The following is a 16,577-nucleotide window of genomic DNA, read 5'->3' as shown; positions in this document are numbered from 1 at the left end:
AGGTTGGATTGGAGTCAATACTGTAAGATAAAGTTAAATTTGACCTTAGAGCTATCATATATTAGCATTGTCCAATGTACAGTCTAGCAAGACAGAAATTAAAAACAGATCAGATAAAGATAATACCATCTGTATAGAGCATTTCAGTCCTTCATAACTACTTTCTATTTGATCTTCCCAGCAATTCTGTGAGGAATGTAAAAGATAGGAATCTATTTTAACCTTCATTTTAGTCATGAGCTGATTGAGGCTCAGAAAAGTTGTGTCTTGCTCAAGTTCACACCATCTGCTCGAAGTAGAGCTAGGAATAGGGCTTTGCAGACCTTTTCCAAGTCCCTTTCTGTGAGAACCAGTCTATAAAAGGGTGAAACTTGGCCAATGAAAGCCCATCGCAGGGTCTGGCAGGTTCGGAGCGGTGGGCTTAGGGTGGAAGCATCTATCACTGCTAATCTAGTCATGATTTCTGACTTCCTCCATTCCCCCCGTCCTACTTCCATCCTGTGTTGGAGAACAGACTGCTTCTTGTCTGTGTGTTCAATGCACAGTCATCACTGAAGGTAGACCAGTTGTGGCGCTTTTGGCTGCAGGTAACAGAAAATCCAACCCTGCTTAGAATAATAAAGTTGTTCATTGATGCCCATAACCAGAAGTCCAGGGTTCAGGTGGACTTTGGGTAGATTTCACGCAGTGATCTCTACCTCCTATGAGTCTCCTGAACTCTATTCTCCTCCAGATATGGACCTCGTCCTCTGGCCAGTAGGAGGATAGTGGCAGGAAGGAAGAGTCACTTTAGGGCACTCTCCCAGAACAGCAGGGAAACACCCAGAAACCCCTAGCAAACTTTCTTTGCCTTCCACCTACCCACTTTGGATCTCACAATTCCTGAACAAATCACTCACAAGAGGATGGGATTCAGGTCCACCAGGAAGCAGGTTAGATTTCTCCCAAGTCACGGAGGCTGCTGGAAGGGGTGGTGGTAGGTTGGGGATGGGAAAAAGTTCTACCTGATGAAAATGGTATTGAGGGCTCTGTTAGTGGTCACTTCCGCTAAACACACCCTCACCTTCCTGCTCTCTCAATGGCCTTTGCCTGAGACTTTCTCTAGCTACATAGCTCTTCTTAACCCATGACTTTTTCCTCTTATTTCCACCCTTCCTCCCTTCTTTTCTTCCCTTTCTCCCTCTTTCTCTCTCTCCTTCTTGCTCTTTTTCTCCCTCTCTTCCTTTCTTCCTTCACTTCTTTCTCTTTACTTGCTTTCATCTCTCCCTTACCCTCCTCTCTCTTTCCTCCCTCCATCTGTCTGTCTTTTTCTTTCATTTATTCATCAAATAGCCTTTGTATCAGGCCCAGTGCTGGGCATTGGGGATTGGCACCTGAGTGGTAAAGTCTCTGCTCTCCTTCATTAGGGAAGCTCCCTTCTGCCTCTGTCCCTGCGGATTCAGCAAGACGCCACCCTCAGGTGTCCTGTCGAGGTTATCGGTAGATAGGAGGGCACTGGGCAGACCTGAGAGTTATGGCGCTAATCAGGAAGTTTGTCGCATTTAGAGAAGAGAGCAGTGAGGCGAGGAAGACTGATTTTTGTCCACCCAGACTGAAATACCACATTAAAACGCCTCCTAGCACCGAGAGGTTTGTCCATTAAATTTAATTAAGCTTTCTTTAGAATCTCATGTCTTGGGAGATCTATTATACCCACGAGACAAAGCATTTGCCTTTGCCAGCCTTTGCCTTGCTCTTTGCATCATTCTTTCTGACCAGAAAAACCCTTGCCCCTCTATTGTTTAGCAGAACATTCATATTTCGTGGCCAAACACAGGCATGTAAATTGCGAACATTTTTCTTGCAAGATGCTCCTGCAATTTCTGGCTTCAACAGCCTCTTCCACGAGAGCTTTGAGGTTCAGGAGCTTTGTTTTCTCTCTTAAAAGGAGTGCTTTTGATACGGATTTTGCATTGCTTCAAGGACAGCTTCCCTTGTGTCTCTGAGAATCTTGTACTTTTGAAAGCACTCAAACATTCTGGAAGCTGTGATTCCTCCAAAGGAACCAGCTGGGAGAGGCATGTGCCCAAGCCAGCCCCAGAGTGGGTGTGAATTCCTCAGTTCCAAAAAGGAGCAATTCTGTCTGATGGGCGGCCTGTGCCAAAGCTTACCCTGGCAACTTCCTTGGTAGTGAAACTCTGGCAGGCTGTGGGGGAAAATATTTCAGTCTGTTTCTTAGCCGTGGGACCTGCTCGCATCCTCCTCCCCTTGGAAAGGAATACAATATTCAGAGCTGTCACATTAAAGCTGCTACCGAAACCAACCACCGACAGCCTAACTGCGCATGCGCACACCCACACCCCGTCCCAGAAATCACAGCGCCGGAAGTTGAGTGAGGTGAATGCTCTAGAAACACCGTCGCCATCTTCCCAAGGGTGTTTCCGGGAATGTTAGTAGGTGTTGGGGTTCTTCCCAAGGGTGTTTCCGGGAATGTTAGTAGGTGGTGGGGTGGAGGGAAAGGGTCTTTGGTCACGTGTGCCTGAGAAATATCAAGTTAAGCAAAGATAAGTTTTATTGCAGGGCCTCTCGTGCTTTTAATGTGCTAATGTGCACTATGAAGGGCTGGTGGGTGTGGGAGGAGAGGGCGTACCGTATTTGTGCTTTCCAAAGTGATTTGACCATAGAACCTTCTTTCTTGGAGCATCACCTGGGACTGGTATTCAGGGAGCATCCTTTTCAGACATACAAACCTTGTTTGATTCCTGCTTATTCTTCTGCTGTGAGGACATTCTATTGTGGTGTTTGTAATTGCTGTACAACAGCAGGTATTCTGGCTATGCCTAGTGAGATGGGGGGATGGGCCCTGCCAGAGTTCTTTTTGTAAGAGAAATGAGTTACCTTCCTGTTAGGGAATGTATCCTAGAGAAGAAGGAGAGGGACAGACAAACCATGGCAAGGTCTTGAGCATCAGAAGGAAGGGGCAATGATAGGTAAAGCATGGAGGTATCTCTCAACTGGCTTTGACTTTTGTGCCCTACTGAGTACATGCCTTAGAATCAAGGAGAACAGCAAGGCTAAAAGTAAACACTCTCTTTTGTGCACTGGGGTACAGGCAGCACTGCTGGGAGACCCCCTAATAGAATTTGACACATAAGAGGAAGAGAGATTTTCTCTCCTATTTTGCAACAGAACCCCATACAGCTCTGGGCTGTGTCTCAGCTGTGGCTACAAGGATGGTTCTCATAAGATGCATATGGGGAAAGAGTAGAAAGAGTCAGGAGCAGGGGGACTGGTAAGAAATATAGTAGGCATCACGGGGTTACTGATGAGATAGCTGAGCATCGTTTTTGTAAGTATGTGAGATGCTTCTGCAGAATCTCAGGGATAATTGTGGACCAAAGTCCTGTGACAACAAGTGGGGGCAACACAGATTTGGGCACTGTTCATAGGAAATCTTCTTTGTACCCCTAAGCTGTTGACATTTGAAAAAATTTGATTAGTTAAAATATCCATCTTGCAGCATTAATAGAGACTTAAATAATAGTATCTTAAAAAGATAGAACATATTTTTAACTCTTCGGCAAAATTCTAAATTTCCCAGGTGGTCCAGGGAGATGGCTTTTCCGTCAAGGTCTTCTGAGGTTCCAGGTTCCTTCTGTTTGGTTGCTTCGTTATCTCCAAGGGTCTCTCTCTGGGCCATATGATTAAGGTAGCTCATAACCACAACCCTATTCCAGTGGGCAGGAAGGCGGAAGAAGAAGTAGAAGATAAGCTGCTTCTTATTTAAAAAAATCACTTTGAAAAATTTCAGACGTACAAAAATAGAAAAAAATTAACCCCCATATACCCATTATCCAGACTCAATAATTATTACTATTTTAGCAGCTTGCATTTAAAGATGTGATCTGAAATTCCTGCCTATTACTTCTACTCAGATCCCATTGGTAAGAATGGCTTTGAAGCAGGGATTTGACGTTGGTACATGTATATTACCAAATGAAAGAGAGAAATACTTTAATGTAGGTCATTCTACCAATATCTGCAAAAAGGACATTACCTTATATTTGTCCCCTGAAGTAAGGTTTCAGGATTATAATTCATTTTCATCGGTAGGCCCTGGGTTGCATGATTTTTGGCTTCAGTCGAGGTTCAGCTGCATCAGCAGATCAGTGCACACTCTCTTATGAGTGGGCTGCCAACACTTTAGAAACCATATATGGATATATTTGGTGGTTGTGACATGATCAACCTCATGGAGAAAGCATGAAGGCTGAAGCCCAGATATGACCACGTTTCTGGCTATATTTAAGTCATTTGCCCTTTTTGGTTTGGGTCTTAGTTTCTTAGTTCATGGAATTGGAGCTCTGTTCTCTGGAGAGGAGGTCTTTATGGAAGCTTTTGTGAAGTGTCATGATAGTGTTGGAATGACATCAAGGGGTTGGTTGTGGCCCCTGTTGGTTAGGATGCTTTGGTTATGGTGACAGAATCTCAAAATGGCTTTGCAATGAGAAAACTTGTTGGCTTGTAACAAATTTCAGCTGTAACTCAACCGTGATTGATTTTCTAGAAATTCTCTTACCTCTGTCCTCCTTTGAATATCAGTATCATACTCAGCGTGATATTGAGGGAGATGTAATTATTCCTGGCCACACATTCCAAGCAAGACAATGTCAGGGAACAGAAAGACTGGCCTCTCCTGTGGTTCTCTCTTAACAGCAAGAAAACTTTTCCCAGATACCGCCATCCACTTCCATTCATGTCTCATTGGCCCAAGTTCGATCACCTGTTTCTTCCCCCAACCAATTCCAGCAGCCAGGAGAATGCCGCGTTCTGATTGACTTAGACCTGAGTTTCTAAACCAGACTCTGGCCAGGGGAAGGGTCGCTCTGGGGGTTGGTTTGGGCTACTCAGAATCCACCCCTGCAGCTAGAAGCCAAGTCCACAAACCACAAGGCTGCAACCCAGTGGGGAGGGGAGCAATGAATGCTGAGGAGATCATCAAAATTCTTACTGCATGATCCTTTGATTTTAGTTTATAGAGAATTTAAAATTTTAAACTAGAAAAAATTTTGCATGGTTTATCCTGTAAGCACTGTCATTAAAGTTCCCCAGGATCTGTAAATTATTCCTCCACTGCCAAGGGGATATTATATCATAATGATATCACTAGCAAATCACCAAAATGGATATTATGAAAGTCTTTATGCTCATCTATTGGTTGGCACAGGAAAACATGAATTTAGCAAAACATAATATGCCTGCCTTTGGCAAGTTATAGTTATTCCTTAAAAATAGATTACTTTCCCCCTGAAGTGAACTCATTTGGGAAAGGATTTTGCTGCCTTAGTTAAAAACTATCCAAGGCTGTAATAACTAAATGTCGGAGAACAACAGGACACATGCATCTGGATTGCTACAGCAATTTGTACAAACCAGGAGGGAAAATTACTGGTAGGCCAGATTCAGCAGGTGAATAAGCAAGTCTCTGGGTACATTATAGATGTTCAAAGGGATATTAGCTTTCCAGGACTTGCCTCATTGTATCAGATAGCCTAGAAATTGGGAAATGGAGGCAGACAGGCATACATTTGCCATTTACTAACCTGTGACTTTAGGCAAGTTACTTAAGCACCCTGGGCCTCAGTTTCTTCATCTCTAAAATGGTAACAATAATCTCTGCCTCTGCGAAGGTAAGAGGTGATGCACATAGCATAGCGCAGTATTTGGAATGTGGCCAATGCCTAATAAATGACAGCTCTTATTCAATGTTCAGGACACCCCAGAGACTAATAGCTGTACCGGGAGAGGGCTTTTAGGTACACCTGTGCTTCTTTGAATCAGTTAGTTCTTGATGGAGTCCATCAAGCCAGAGACTGAGTTGATGGTCTCTCTGATGCCATCCTTGGCAGCCACAAATTAGGAAGTATTTTTGGGCCTGAGTTTCTCATGTATATTCATCAGATGGTTGAACAACCAAAGACCAAAGTTTTACATTAAACAAAGCAGCATTTGATGTGACAATAGGAGCTAAAGGCTAAAGCAAAGAACCTCGGCCTGATATGATCTCACTGTTTCTTTTCATCTTTCGTGACTTCTCAGTTAATGGAATGGAAGATGGCACATGAAAGACTCCTTTGAAAGACTCCTTTTCATTTTGTTCTTTTAAGAATTCATTTAATGTAAATTTTTTTGATAATACATAGTACATTGTAAAAAAAAAATTTTCAAGCAATACAAAGAAAGTGAAAATTCCTCCATAATCCAACTTCCCACACCCACCCCGCCACCCGGATTGGTTCGTATAATTCTTCTGGAACCTTTAAGCATATGCAAATATATGAAACTATATGTATTTTAATATAAATTGGAAATTAGTTTATTTATTAGGCTATGAATAGAGATAGATAAAGACATAGATATAGATGGTAATAGATAGATAAGATGTACACTATTTTGTAAAGTACTTTTTCCCCCTCTGGTGAACACCTTTCATTGTTAATAAATAAAGACCTATCTTTTTAACAGCAGCAGAATATTCAATCAATCTCTTAGATTTTCATTGTTTCAAAAAACTTGTTATTAAGAAAAAGCAAAGGAAAGGACATTTCTGTGCATACAACTTGGTGAACTTAGCCACTGTCCTTGTTTTAAAGTAGGCATCATACTTTTAAAATGCGAAGCAGGTCTTTGAGCTCAACGTGGCAAATGTGGCTGATTGTGGCCGAGTTACCAAATCCTATATGAGAGAAGCAGACCCAGCAACCTGAGTTAAGCTTTGGGCCTTGTTTGGTGTAAAGGCAATTTCATCCAAAGTAGTGAGGTTCCCACACCTGGAGCTGCCTGTCACCTGGGTTATTTCCAGAACCACACAGTCAGTTCTTTTCCGGTAGGCTCAGCCCAGCACCCTCGTCCAAATGGATTCAAGGGCGGCGAGGCAGTAGCTCAATGGCAGAGTTCTCACCTGCCCTGCCGGAGACCCGGATCAATTCCTGGAGCCTGCCCATGCCAAAAGAAGAAGAAGAAGAAGAAGAAAATGTATTCAAATAAGCAGAACCTTCTGGGGTCGGCAGAGGGAGGATTCTTATTTCATTTTGTCAAACTGAATTTGGGAACAGTTTATTCTTGCTGATACCAGCAAGAAGTGATTAGGTTTTGGTATGAAGATATGTATTATTTTCTCATTTTTTTTTCTGAGCATCTTACCATTTCAGAAGCAACATTAACTAAAGAAAGACATTAACCAGAGTCAAAAAATACTCCCTGTAGTGGGTACAGAGTTTCTACTTGGGGTGATAGAAAAATTTGGTAAAGGGTGGGTGGTGATGGCAGCATAACATTGTGAACGTAATCAATACCACTGAACGGAGTACTTGAAAGTGGTTAAAATCGGAATTTTTATGCTGCATATAATGTTTCTTAATATAAATAATTTCAAAAATACTCCTTTACTCCTGTAGAAACTCCTGAAATGCTCTGTTTCGTCTTATTGATCAAAGAATTTCCATGGTATTCCCTCTAAGAGCAGAGCCTAAACATGCTATACAAATGTATTATTTCCTTCTGGTACATTAATTTTTGGGTTACTTGGGGGGACGAAACACCACTAAAGTAGTGGTTTGGCTATAAACATGCTTGACATCTGGCCAAACCTCCAAATAACAAGAATGTAATTGCTTTCATGCTCTCGCCACTGAGATTTCCTGGCCACCTCTCTCATAAGCAAAAAAAAGTTAACATTTATACTTCTGCGGCAACAAAAACCACAACTTATCATAATATTTACCAAGTGGCAATAAGATAACAGCTCACTTTGGGGGGCATCAATTAGAGAGTGGTGAGCATGCCAGAAATGACTGTTCCCACAAAGCTGCTGGGATTTCAGCTTTGCCTGCAGTGCCATGGATGGCGAGGAAACAGCTCTTCTGCCCTTCTACTCATGGTTTTCAGAAGTTCCTGGTGAAGACACATTGCTTAAAGCACTGGCAGAGCTCAGGGCGAGTTTGCAATGACTGATTTGAGCTTCTTTTTGCTCTTCCTGGGGCTTTCCTGCCCGTGTCTACAGAAATGCAGCTGTTCTCCCATGAAGGATCCTACTCTAAGGCTTCGTTTTCCAAAACGTGGAGTACATAATTCAGTGGCAGGTGGTAAAAGTTTCCAGAATGCAATATACCAGAAAAGGAACGGTTTTGAGAAAGGGGAATTTATTAAGTTGCCAGTTTACAGTTTCTGAGACCATGAAAATATCCAGATTAAGATAAGACTATACAAATGTTCAATCTAAGGTGTCCAGGGAAAAGTATCTTGGCTCAAGAAGGTCAGTGACTTTGGGGTTTCTCTCTCAGCTGGCAGGGCACATGGTGACATCTGCCAGCTTTCTCTTCAATGCCTCCCCCCCCCCCCCCCCGGCTGTGTCCATTCTATTGGCTCTAAAGCTTTTTCCAGAATGATTCCCTCTTAAAGGGCTCCAGTAAGCAACCCCACCTTGAACGGATGAGACACATCTCCATGGAAACCACCTAATCAAAAGTTACCACCCACAATTGGGTGGGCCACATGTCCATGGAAGTGATCAAAAAGCTCCCACCCAGCAATATTGAATGAGGATTAAAGGATGTGGCTTTTCTGGGGTACATAATAGCTTCAAACTGGCACAAGGGGTAAGCAGCTTCCAGGCATTAAGTAACCATGAATCATACAGTGAGAGAGTTATTCCCTGTTCGAATTCTCTTTCAAGCCTTTGGATTATCCAAGAGCAAGTCTCCATTTATCTTTAACACTCTCAAAGAGAAAGTGGGCTTCAGGCTCAGCCCTCTGGGGACCAGGTAGAATTTAATAACTTCTTTGGACGTCTAATGGTCTTTATGATTAAACTTGCATTTACGGTAAGCAAGTGTGACTGGTTTTCTGTTTATGGTAACTGCCAAATTTCCTTGGACAGTACATTTAAGATAAGCTTCTAAAATGCAAGTCATTTAAAAATAATACATTAAAAGCAATGCAGATGGGACAAAATCCACAAGGGAGGCTGGGATCCGTGTTCAGGAAGCTGCACTGCCAGCCCGGGAGTCCGCCCATCCTCTATGCACCTGGGGTGCAGTTGGGGCTGAGGGACCTACCTCAGTGGCAGCGGCCTTCCCCCTGCTGCTGGGTATCCTTTGCCAACTGATTCTGCTTGATCCTGTGCAAGGTTGCTGTCACCACCCGAGCTAACGAGGGCATCGCGCCCTTTCTCGGGCCTTGGAAGGAACCTAGGGCAAGGCCAGATGCAGCGCGAACCAGCCCATCATGGCTGCGTGGTGTTTGCCCGCCTGGGCACCCTTGTGGCGGGGAAGGGTGCGCCGGCCCGGGCTTGGCAGAGCCAGGGAGGCCCAGGGAAAGGCTGTGCATCAGGAGACCCCGGGACTCAGAGGTGGGGGTGGGGGGGTAGAACCCCAAGCAAACAACATTCTTTTTTCTCAATTATAAAACTAATACCTTTTCATTACAAGAGAAGTTGGAGAACACAAAAGGTTAGGCACCAGCCTTAACGTTTTGTTATATTTCCTTCTAGGTATTTTATTGCCTTTTTTTTTTTTCTGTTAAAAAAAGTTACATTTATACTGCAAACACTATTTTGCACCATGATTTCTGTCCTTTATTTTCCTTATTATCATTTCTATAAAAAGAGGCTTTATTGATTTTATTAGAAGGAAACAAAGTCATTGTCAAGCATATAGTTTAAAGAAGAAAGAAAAAAAGAAAAAAATTCATTTGAAATACTTCCCCACAGGTGTTAATATTTTTGATGTGCGATGTCCCAGTCTTCTCTATATGTGTGTGCATGTGAGTGTGTGAGTGAATGTGTGTATGAGTGTGAGTGCACGTATGTGTGTACGTTGTAACATTTAGCAAGCAGTCTTACCGTTTGCTGAATGCCTACTGTGGGCCAAGCGCTATCCAAAGCACTTTGCCAATATTTTCTGATTAAGCTTTCCTAGAGACCAATCAGATATCGTTAACCCCGACTGACAGATGAGGAAACAGGCTTAGGAAGCTTCTGTGCCTTGTCCAGAGTTACACGTTAGAAAGTGTAAGAGTTGAGAGTTTACCTGGAACTCTCTGATGTGAAGCTGATGTTCTTTATCCTTTGCCTAACTCTGACCCTATTCCCACCTTGTCTATTAATCCCCTTGTATCAGTCTCAAAGAATGTATTCCGCTGCAGGGGCCTCAGTGCTCCTGTGGATGGGAATCAAGTGGGGACCTTTGAAAAGATACCATTGCAGGGGACCCCACATTCAGAGCTTCCCACTGAGGCTAAGTTGCTGGTAGTTTTACAGCTGCTGAGATGACCCTTATGTGCAGCCTGGGCTGAGACCCGCTGCCCCTTAGCTTACTTCGATCATTCATCCCTCTATAACAGGAAATGCAAAGCTTGAAAACCGGATTGAAATTTCAACCTATCTGCTAATACACAAAAACAAAGCAGTGTGTGGCCAGCGTGCAAAGACCAGCTTCTACATGTATAGACCTTTCGTGAAGCAGTAAATTGAAAGCAAAGATGAATCCTTTTGCACAAGACCCTTGATGAAGGTGAGGTGGGCCCAGAGATGGGTGGGAGCCCATCAGGGTCCCTCAGTGTGAGCCTAAACCTTGGGCTGGCACAGAATGTTTCAGGTCACTGGCCCATGTGTGCCTGCATGAACACTTCATTTTCTTTTTCAGACCTCAGTAATTTCTAGCAGGGTGTATAGAGTTCATGACACGAGCCCATTTGGATTTGGAGGTGTGGATCTGAAATACTCGCTGGCCAATATGTTGGGAGCAGATGTTGGACCAGCAGCCGGGAATGGGGGGGAGGTGATCTCACTGGAGGCCCCCTCTGCAGCTTTGCCAGGAGCGACGCAGCCTTTCCTGCTGATTTCAGCTGTGCTCCTACCTGGGCGCTTCCTCACCTGCTGAAAGGTATGCGGGCCTTCTCCCAGGCCGTGAGGGGCACCTAGAACCTTGACCTTGCTGCACCTCACTCAGAAAATGCCGACAGGGTGGAAAGCAGTCGTTTCTTAAAGAAGACCAGTGTGACCACCCGGGGCCGGTCTGAGCTGGACTTAGTGTCAGCCCAGAAGGGAGCTCCTGGAGGCTGGAGGCAGGAGGCAGTTTCCCCTTCATCAGCTCGTATGGAAGATGGACCAGGGCTGTGCAGCCAGGCAGAGCTGGGACCAAATACAGATTCCACCACTTTCGAGCTTTTTGAATATTCTTAGGCAAGTTACCTTTCTGGGCCTCTGTTCTCTTATCTGTAAAGTGGGAACCATGAGTGTAACCTTATCAGGGGTCAGATAAATGACTGGAGCTCTCTCCCCCTTCTCTCCCCCTTCATGTAACTGTTCCTAGATTGCATATGATTGTACAAGACCCGTTTGCTGCAGCCCAACTAGCAATTGAACAGATTTCAATTTAACAAGCATTTTGAGTACCTGAATGCCAGGCGCCGTGTTCCGTGCTGGTCTATGTATTTTCCGTATTTGATTTCTCTCACACTGTTCCCTATGCCGAGACAGATTTCCTCCTTTATCTAGTCCTGTTCACAACCAATCTATCCTCCAAGACTCAGCTCAAGTGGGGACATTTCTCATCTGGATGTCACCTCTCCGCTTCTGGACTTCTCCCAGTGCTGAGGCCAGAGGTTCTCAAACATCAGTATGTATGACGGGCACCTGTGATTCTTAATGCCCCATAAAATGGGGATGCCCATAGGACCTTCCTCAGAGTTGTTTGTGAGGCTTAGATGATATTCAAAATATTTAGCACAGGGCAGGCCACGGTGGCTCAGCGGGCAAGAATGCTCGCCTGCCATGCCAGAGGACCCGGGTTCGATTCCCGGTGCCTGCCCATGTAAAAAAATAAAAAAATAAAGAAAAAATAAAATTGTTAAAAAATATTTAGCACAGTGTCAGGCACATAGTAAGTGCACGAAGTGTTGGCTAATATAAATATATTACAATAGATTGTAAGAAATAATCAGAATATTGTGTAAAGTAACAAATGATGGCAAGAAGAGGAGGACACATTCGTGAACTGACAGTTGAAACGAGCAGAATTGCAGATCTCAGATGGATTCTTGGACGCCAGCTTCTTCTAGACATGCCCGTCCTGATCAGAGTTAATGAGTTTCTAGAATAAAGTTCTATGTGGAGGGAAGAGGTTTCAAGTGCCAAGTTCTATCTACTCCAATTCTCATGCATTGTAACCCTTGGCAGATCTTCTTCACCCGAGAGTTCTGATTCTGGCTCAGCTTTCTAGCAAGGTACTAGTTAATTATGGTAATAGGATGAGGCATTCTTGGGCAGCAGGGAGATGCTGGACAAGTGTCAGGCAGTAGGGCTGGGGGTGGGGTGGGTGTAGATTTGTTATAAGCCAAATAAGTGGCATCAGAGGATGTATGAGGAAGCCAGTATCCACTTCAATGAATCTAAGAGTAGGGTTGGGGAAGGAGTAGCTCATGAGTAAGACTGGGGAGGATATTGGAACAATTGTTTCATGGGGATCAATGACCAGCCCATTGTGTGAGTATGGGGAAGAAAAATGCGTGGGTTGAACGAATGCCTTGAATGAAAGCACAATGAGTGCAGACAAGTTGAGGTGGTATGGGCGCATCCCAGGGCCGTGAGTTACCCACAAGCCTTCCAGGGGCACTAATGGCCAACGCAGGTGCCTTTTCTGAGGCTGGATGTAAAAGACTGGCTGTCATGGGAAAGAAGGTGCCTACCTAACACCTTCCACCAGGAGGGGATGAAAAAGCTTCTCCCTGAGGGTCCTGGGATCCAGAGCCCCGCAATTCTGAGATGTCAACTATCTTTAACATCAGCCCGGTTATCCCACAATCCTGTGGTTGGCATGTTATTTGGGGTTAGACAGAGCTGAGGTTAAATCCTAGCTTGGCCTTGCCTTGTCACCTTGGGCAAGTGACCTCATCCCTCTGAGTTTCAGGTCCTTTAACCATAAAATGGATATCATCACACTTTTCTTGGAAGGTTGTTATTAGTCTTGAATGGAGAATGAGGAAGTTGTGTGAAAGAATGAGGTTGGGAATGCTGTGGAGGGGACACAGTGGGACTAATGAGGTTGTAGCCACAGTAAATATTGTGAGAGCTTTTGATTTCATCTCACTTGATCTACCAGCCTTGCAGTACTGTTACCCCCATTTATAAGTGAGGAAATGATGACTCAGAGAGGCTAGGTAACTTGTCCTGGGTCACAGGACTAATAAGTGGCTGAGCTGGGATTTGAACTCATGTCTCTCAGACTCCGCAAAATTACTCTGCCTCCCACAAAAAAACATATGTGGATTATCTTGTTTCTGAGCACAGCCAGTGTTAGCTGCTCTGCTAACACTAGAAACCTTTTTGATCTACTGAAACTCACTCTAAGAGCCCAGCTTCTTGCCCTTTCTCTTTTCATTTATCCACAGATCCCCAGATGGCTGTGGAGGTAGCAGCGTGGCCAAGAATTTCAGTTGGAGAAAACTCCATTTGCTTTCTGTCCAAGATGACCATGCATTTTTCAGGTAAAGTTGGGAGCCCCTAATGCACAGGAGCAGTTGAATGTGGCCTGGGCGGCCACTTCATTTCTAAATCAGTCCCAGCAGAGAGCTCATCCGTGTTGTTAAGTGTCCTTATTCGTTAAGGATTCTCTGTATTGAGATGCAGCCTAATTAGGGTTGAGCTCAAAGCCTGTTCGTTTGGGGGCTTAGGTCATAAAAGATTAATGTTCATTTTCCTTGGGTTTTGTTGTAGAATTCAGCTGGAAAAATTCCAGGGTGTACTTCCTGCAAGAGAAGTAGCACTTTGGTGGTTTGTGAAAATCCCTTTTCCCTCATGTTAAAACCTTGGGGTTTTTCCCCCGTCCCCACCCAATCCCACATCACTTTAGTTTCTGATGATGTACGAGACAGGAAAAAAAAAATGATTTCTGGTATCAAGGGAATCTATCAGAGCTATTACTCAAAAGGAATATATTTACTTATAGGTATTTTTAAAAACTGGTGGAAAATAAAACCTTTTCAGGGCACCTTGGAAAACAGTTCCATATTAATTTATTTATTCCATCACTCTGCATTACTTACCCAACACCTGTTACCTGCTTCTGCTGAAAGAAAAACATATCCATCTATTTTTTTTAAAGTCTATTCTGTTTTCTGATAACAAAATTAGTACCTGCTAATTTTAAAGATGCCAAACAATGTGGATTGATTAAATTTAAGAAAAGTCACTTGTAATCCCACTTTCCAGAGATTGTCACTATTCACGGATTGGCGTCTGCTTGTCCAAGAATTTTTCCTAAGCACCCAATTTTGTTGGCAGCACTGGAAAACAGACAGCACTTCTGTTCTGCAACTTGTGTCATTCACCTCATGACTAAATAACCTAGCATGTTTGCTGTCCATACTAGCACAGAGACAACCTCTTCATTGTTTTAAATAGCTGCCTAGTATGCCGTTGTGTGGCGGTAACATCATTTATTCCACCGATTCTCTGTTCAGGATATTTTGGTTGTTTCTAATTTGCTGTTGTGACAAGCAGTGCTTCAGTGGACATCTTTAAAGCTAAATTTGGGTATTTCTAAGAGCATTTCTGTGGATAGATTCGAAGAAGTGGTATTACTGAGTCAAAGTGATGAGTGCTTTTTTTTTTTTTTACTCGTTTCCCAGTTGTTATATGAAATGTCAAAGCTTTGCACACTCTGGAATTTTCTCTTTTCTGTAATCGTTTCCCTTTCTCCATTTTCATTCCTCTCAAAATATTTTTAAAGCCAAGTCCCAAATGGTAGAAGCCTGAAAGGCATTAGGTAAAATGGTGCTCTAGTTTTGAGAGGAAGTGAAAGTAGAACATGCTGGATCTTTTTTGCTCAGAGCAGCTCTGTCTGCCTGTGAATAGAACAAAAATAGCCTCTTCTCTTCAGTCAACATTCTTGCGAATTCTTGCTGATGTGACCATTCCCCAGAGAGAGAGACAAAGCCCATGTTTGCTTTTCTTTATGTTCCATAGGTGATCTGGCTAACAGAAAGAACAAAAAAAAAAAAAAAAAAAGACATGGATATTTGGGGAAAGGGCATTATTTATGTTTAATAAGCCGCCATATCCTTCAAGGAGAAGTCGACAATTTGATTCTCTAAAACTCTTGCAAAGGAATTTTAGCATCAGAGGATGTAGGATCTTCGTGAGGTTAGATGAGCCATCTCAGTGTCGAATTAACCGAGGAATAAAATAGCTCTATTCTCAGTTCTCCATCTTAACATATTTACTAACACATAACTCTCTCAAAGACTTGCATTGTATGATTTTTGACATTTTTCTCATGGTTAAGCTGAAAATGTGCAGATACACTGTAGAAATGAAAATCTCATCGATGTCAGCGTCTAGAACACTTTTACTGCTGTTTCTTTAGGGTCATCTTTAAGGGGGAGACCTGTGTCAAAAGACCCCAAAGCGGCTTTCTCCGGAAAGCTGAAGCGAACGCGCTTTCTTCTGTTCTTGGCCGGTTTTGCTAACTCTCTCCGACAGAGGGCAGTGCACTTCTCTCACGGGCCTTCTTAACTCTGAAAAATATTTGGAAAATAAAGACGACTCTCAGCATCTCAGAACTCAAGCACCTTTCTCTTCATCAAAATCACTCCCGTGGCAAACCTGAGAATACTGCAGCCCTGAATATTCCAAACGAGGATGGACCCAGGAGATTTAAGTGTTCCTTCTGCTAGAAACAGCTGAATGTCTTAGGTTCAAAACTACGAACAGAACAAAATCGATTCCTAAATGTCTTGAAGTCGTTCTTTTTTTACTGCTTTTTTTCCGCTTTTGTTTTTGTTTTTGACATCTCACTATCCCGGAAAGTCAGGAGAGTTCGTTTTGGAGAATTTGTAATTACAATTAGTTTAGTCTCTTCTCAACACTCTTCATTATCATTATCAAGCCCTTTTCTACTGTCAATTTGACTATTCCTTACGGGGGGGGGGGGGGGGGGTGCTGGGTAAATAAGAGGACTGATGAGTTACAGGGCTGAAAGGGGGGGGGGCAGGGGTGAACATCCTTGTTTTGTTGATGGAAGGGCCTGCCAATCTTGGCAAAAAGATTTGCCATCAATTTCAAACAATCCCACGCAGTTTCCCTTAGATTGGCAGCAGGATTTCCAGCACAATGAAGAGTTGGGTCCAATGCCAATCACTGTCTGACTGCCAGTTAGAGCTTCCATCCTTCAAACTCCATCACAAGGAAAATAGGGCTCAGGAAGACCTGCCTGGAGAAGTCTGGGGGGAGACCAGGAAACAGAACGGAGGGAAGGAAGCACTAGCCCCTCTGAATTACTGTCCGAATACAGAAGCCAGCGTGCTGAAGGACCTCAGGCCTCTAGGCTGCCTACTTACTGGGGGAGAAACTGAGGCCTATGCTAAGTCTCCATTGCTTTCCCTCTGTAGCAGGTGGTCTCCAAATCTGGCCCCCATGAACCACTCCTGGTTTTTATAGCCTTTTAAGATTCCCTCCCACAGGTTGAGCCTGTAACTTGCTCTAACCAGTAGAATGTGGAATAAATGATGCTGGGTCAATTCTGGTCCTTAAGAAGGCC

At 43.6% G+C, this 16,577-nt stretch overlaps 1 long non-coding RNA gene across 5 annotated transcripts; it reads left to right on the top strand.

Moving 5' to 3' along the window:
- The first annotated feature begins 2,375 nt into the window (after positions 1-2,375).
- LOC143643727 (uncharacterized) lies at positions 2,376-15,918 on the top strand. 5 transcript variants are annotated; one of them, XR_013156352.1, is made up of 7 exons: positions 2,376-2,428; positions 10,381-10,550; positions 10,683-10,922; positions 11,002-11,657; positions 12,218-12,264; positions 13,429-13,524; positions 15,405-15,918. It is a non-coding gene; the product is annotated as an uncharacterized LOC143643727 (long non-coding RNA). The 5 variants fall into 5 exon arrangements; XR_013156354.1 differs by lacking the exon at positions 2,376-2,428 and adding an exon at positions 2,447-2,471; XR_013156356.1 differs by lacking the exon at positions 2,376-2,428 and adding an exon at positions 3,578-3,688.
- The last annotated feature ends 659 nt before the right edge of the window (positions 15,919-16,577 follow it).

This window comes from Tamandua tetradactyla, chromosome 8 (assembly GCF_023851605.1).
Source record: "Tamandua tetradactyla isolate mTamTet1 chromosome 8, mTamTet1.pri, whole genome shotgun sequence".
NCBI lineage: Eukaryota > Metazoa > Chordata > Mammalia > Pilosa > Myrmecophagidae > Tamandua > Tamandua tetradactyla.
This window is presented reverse-complemented; position numbering and strand designations above follow the sequence as displayed.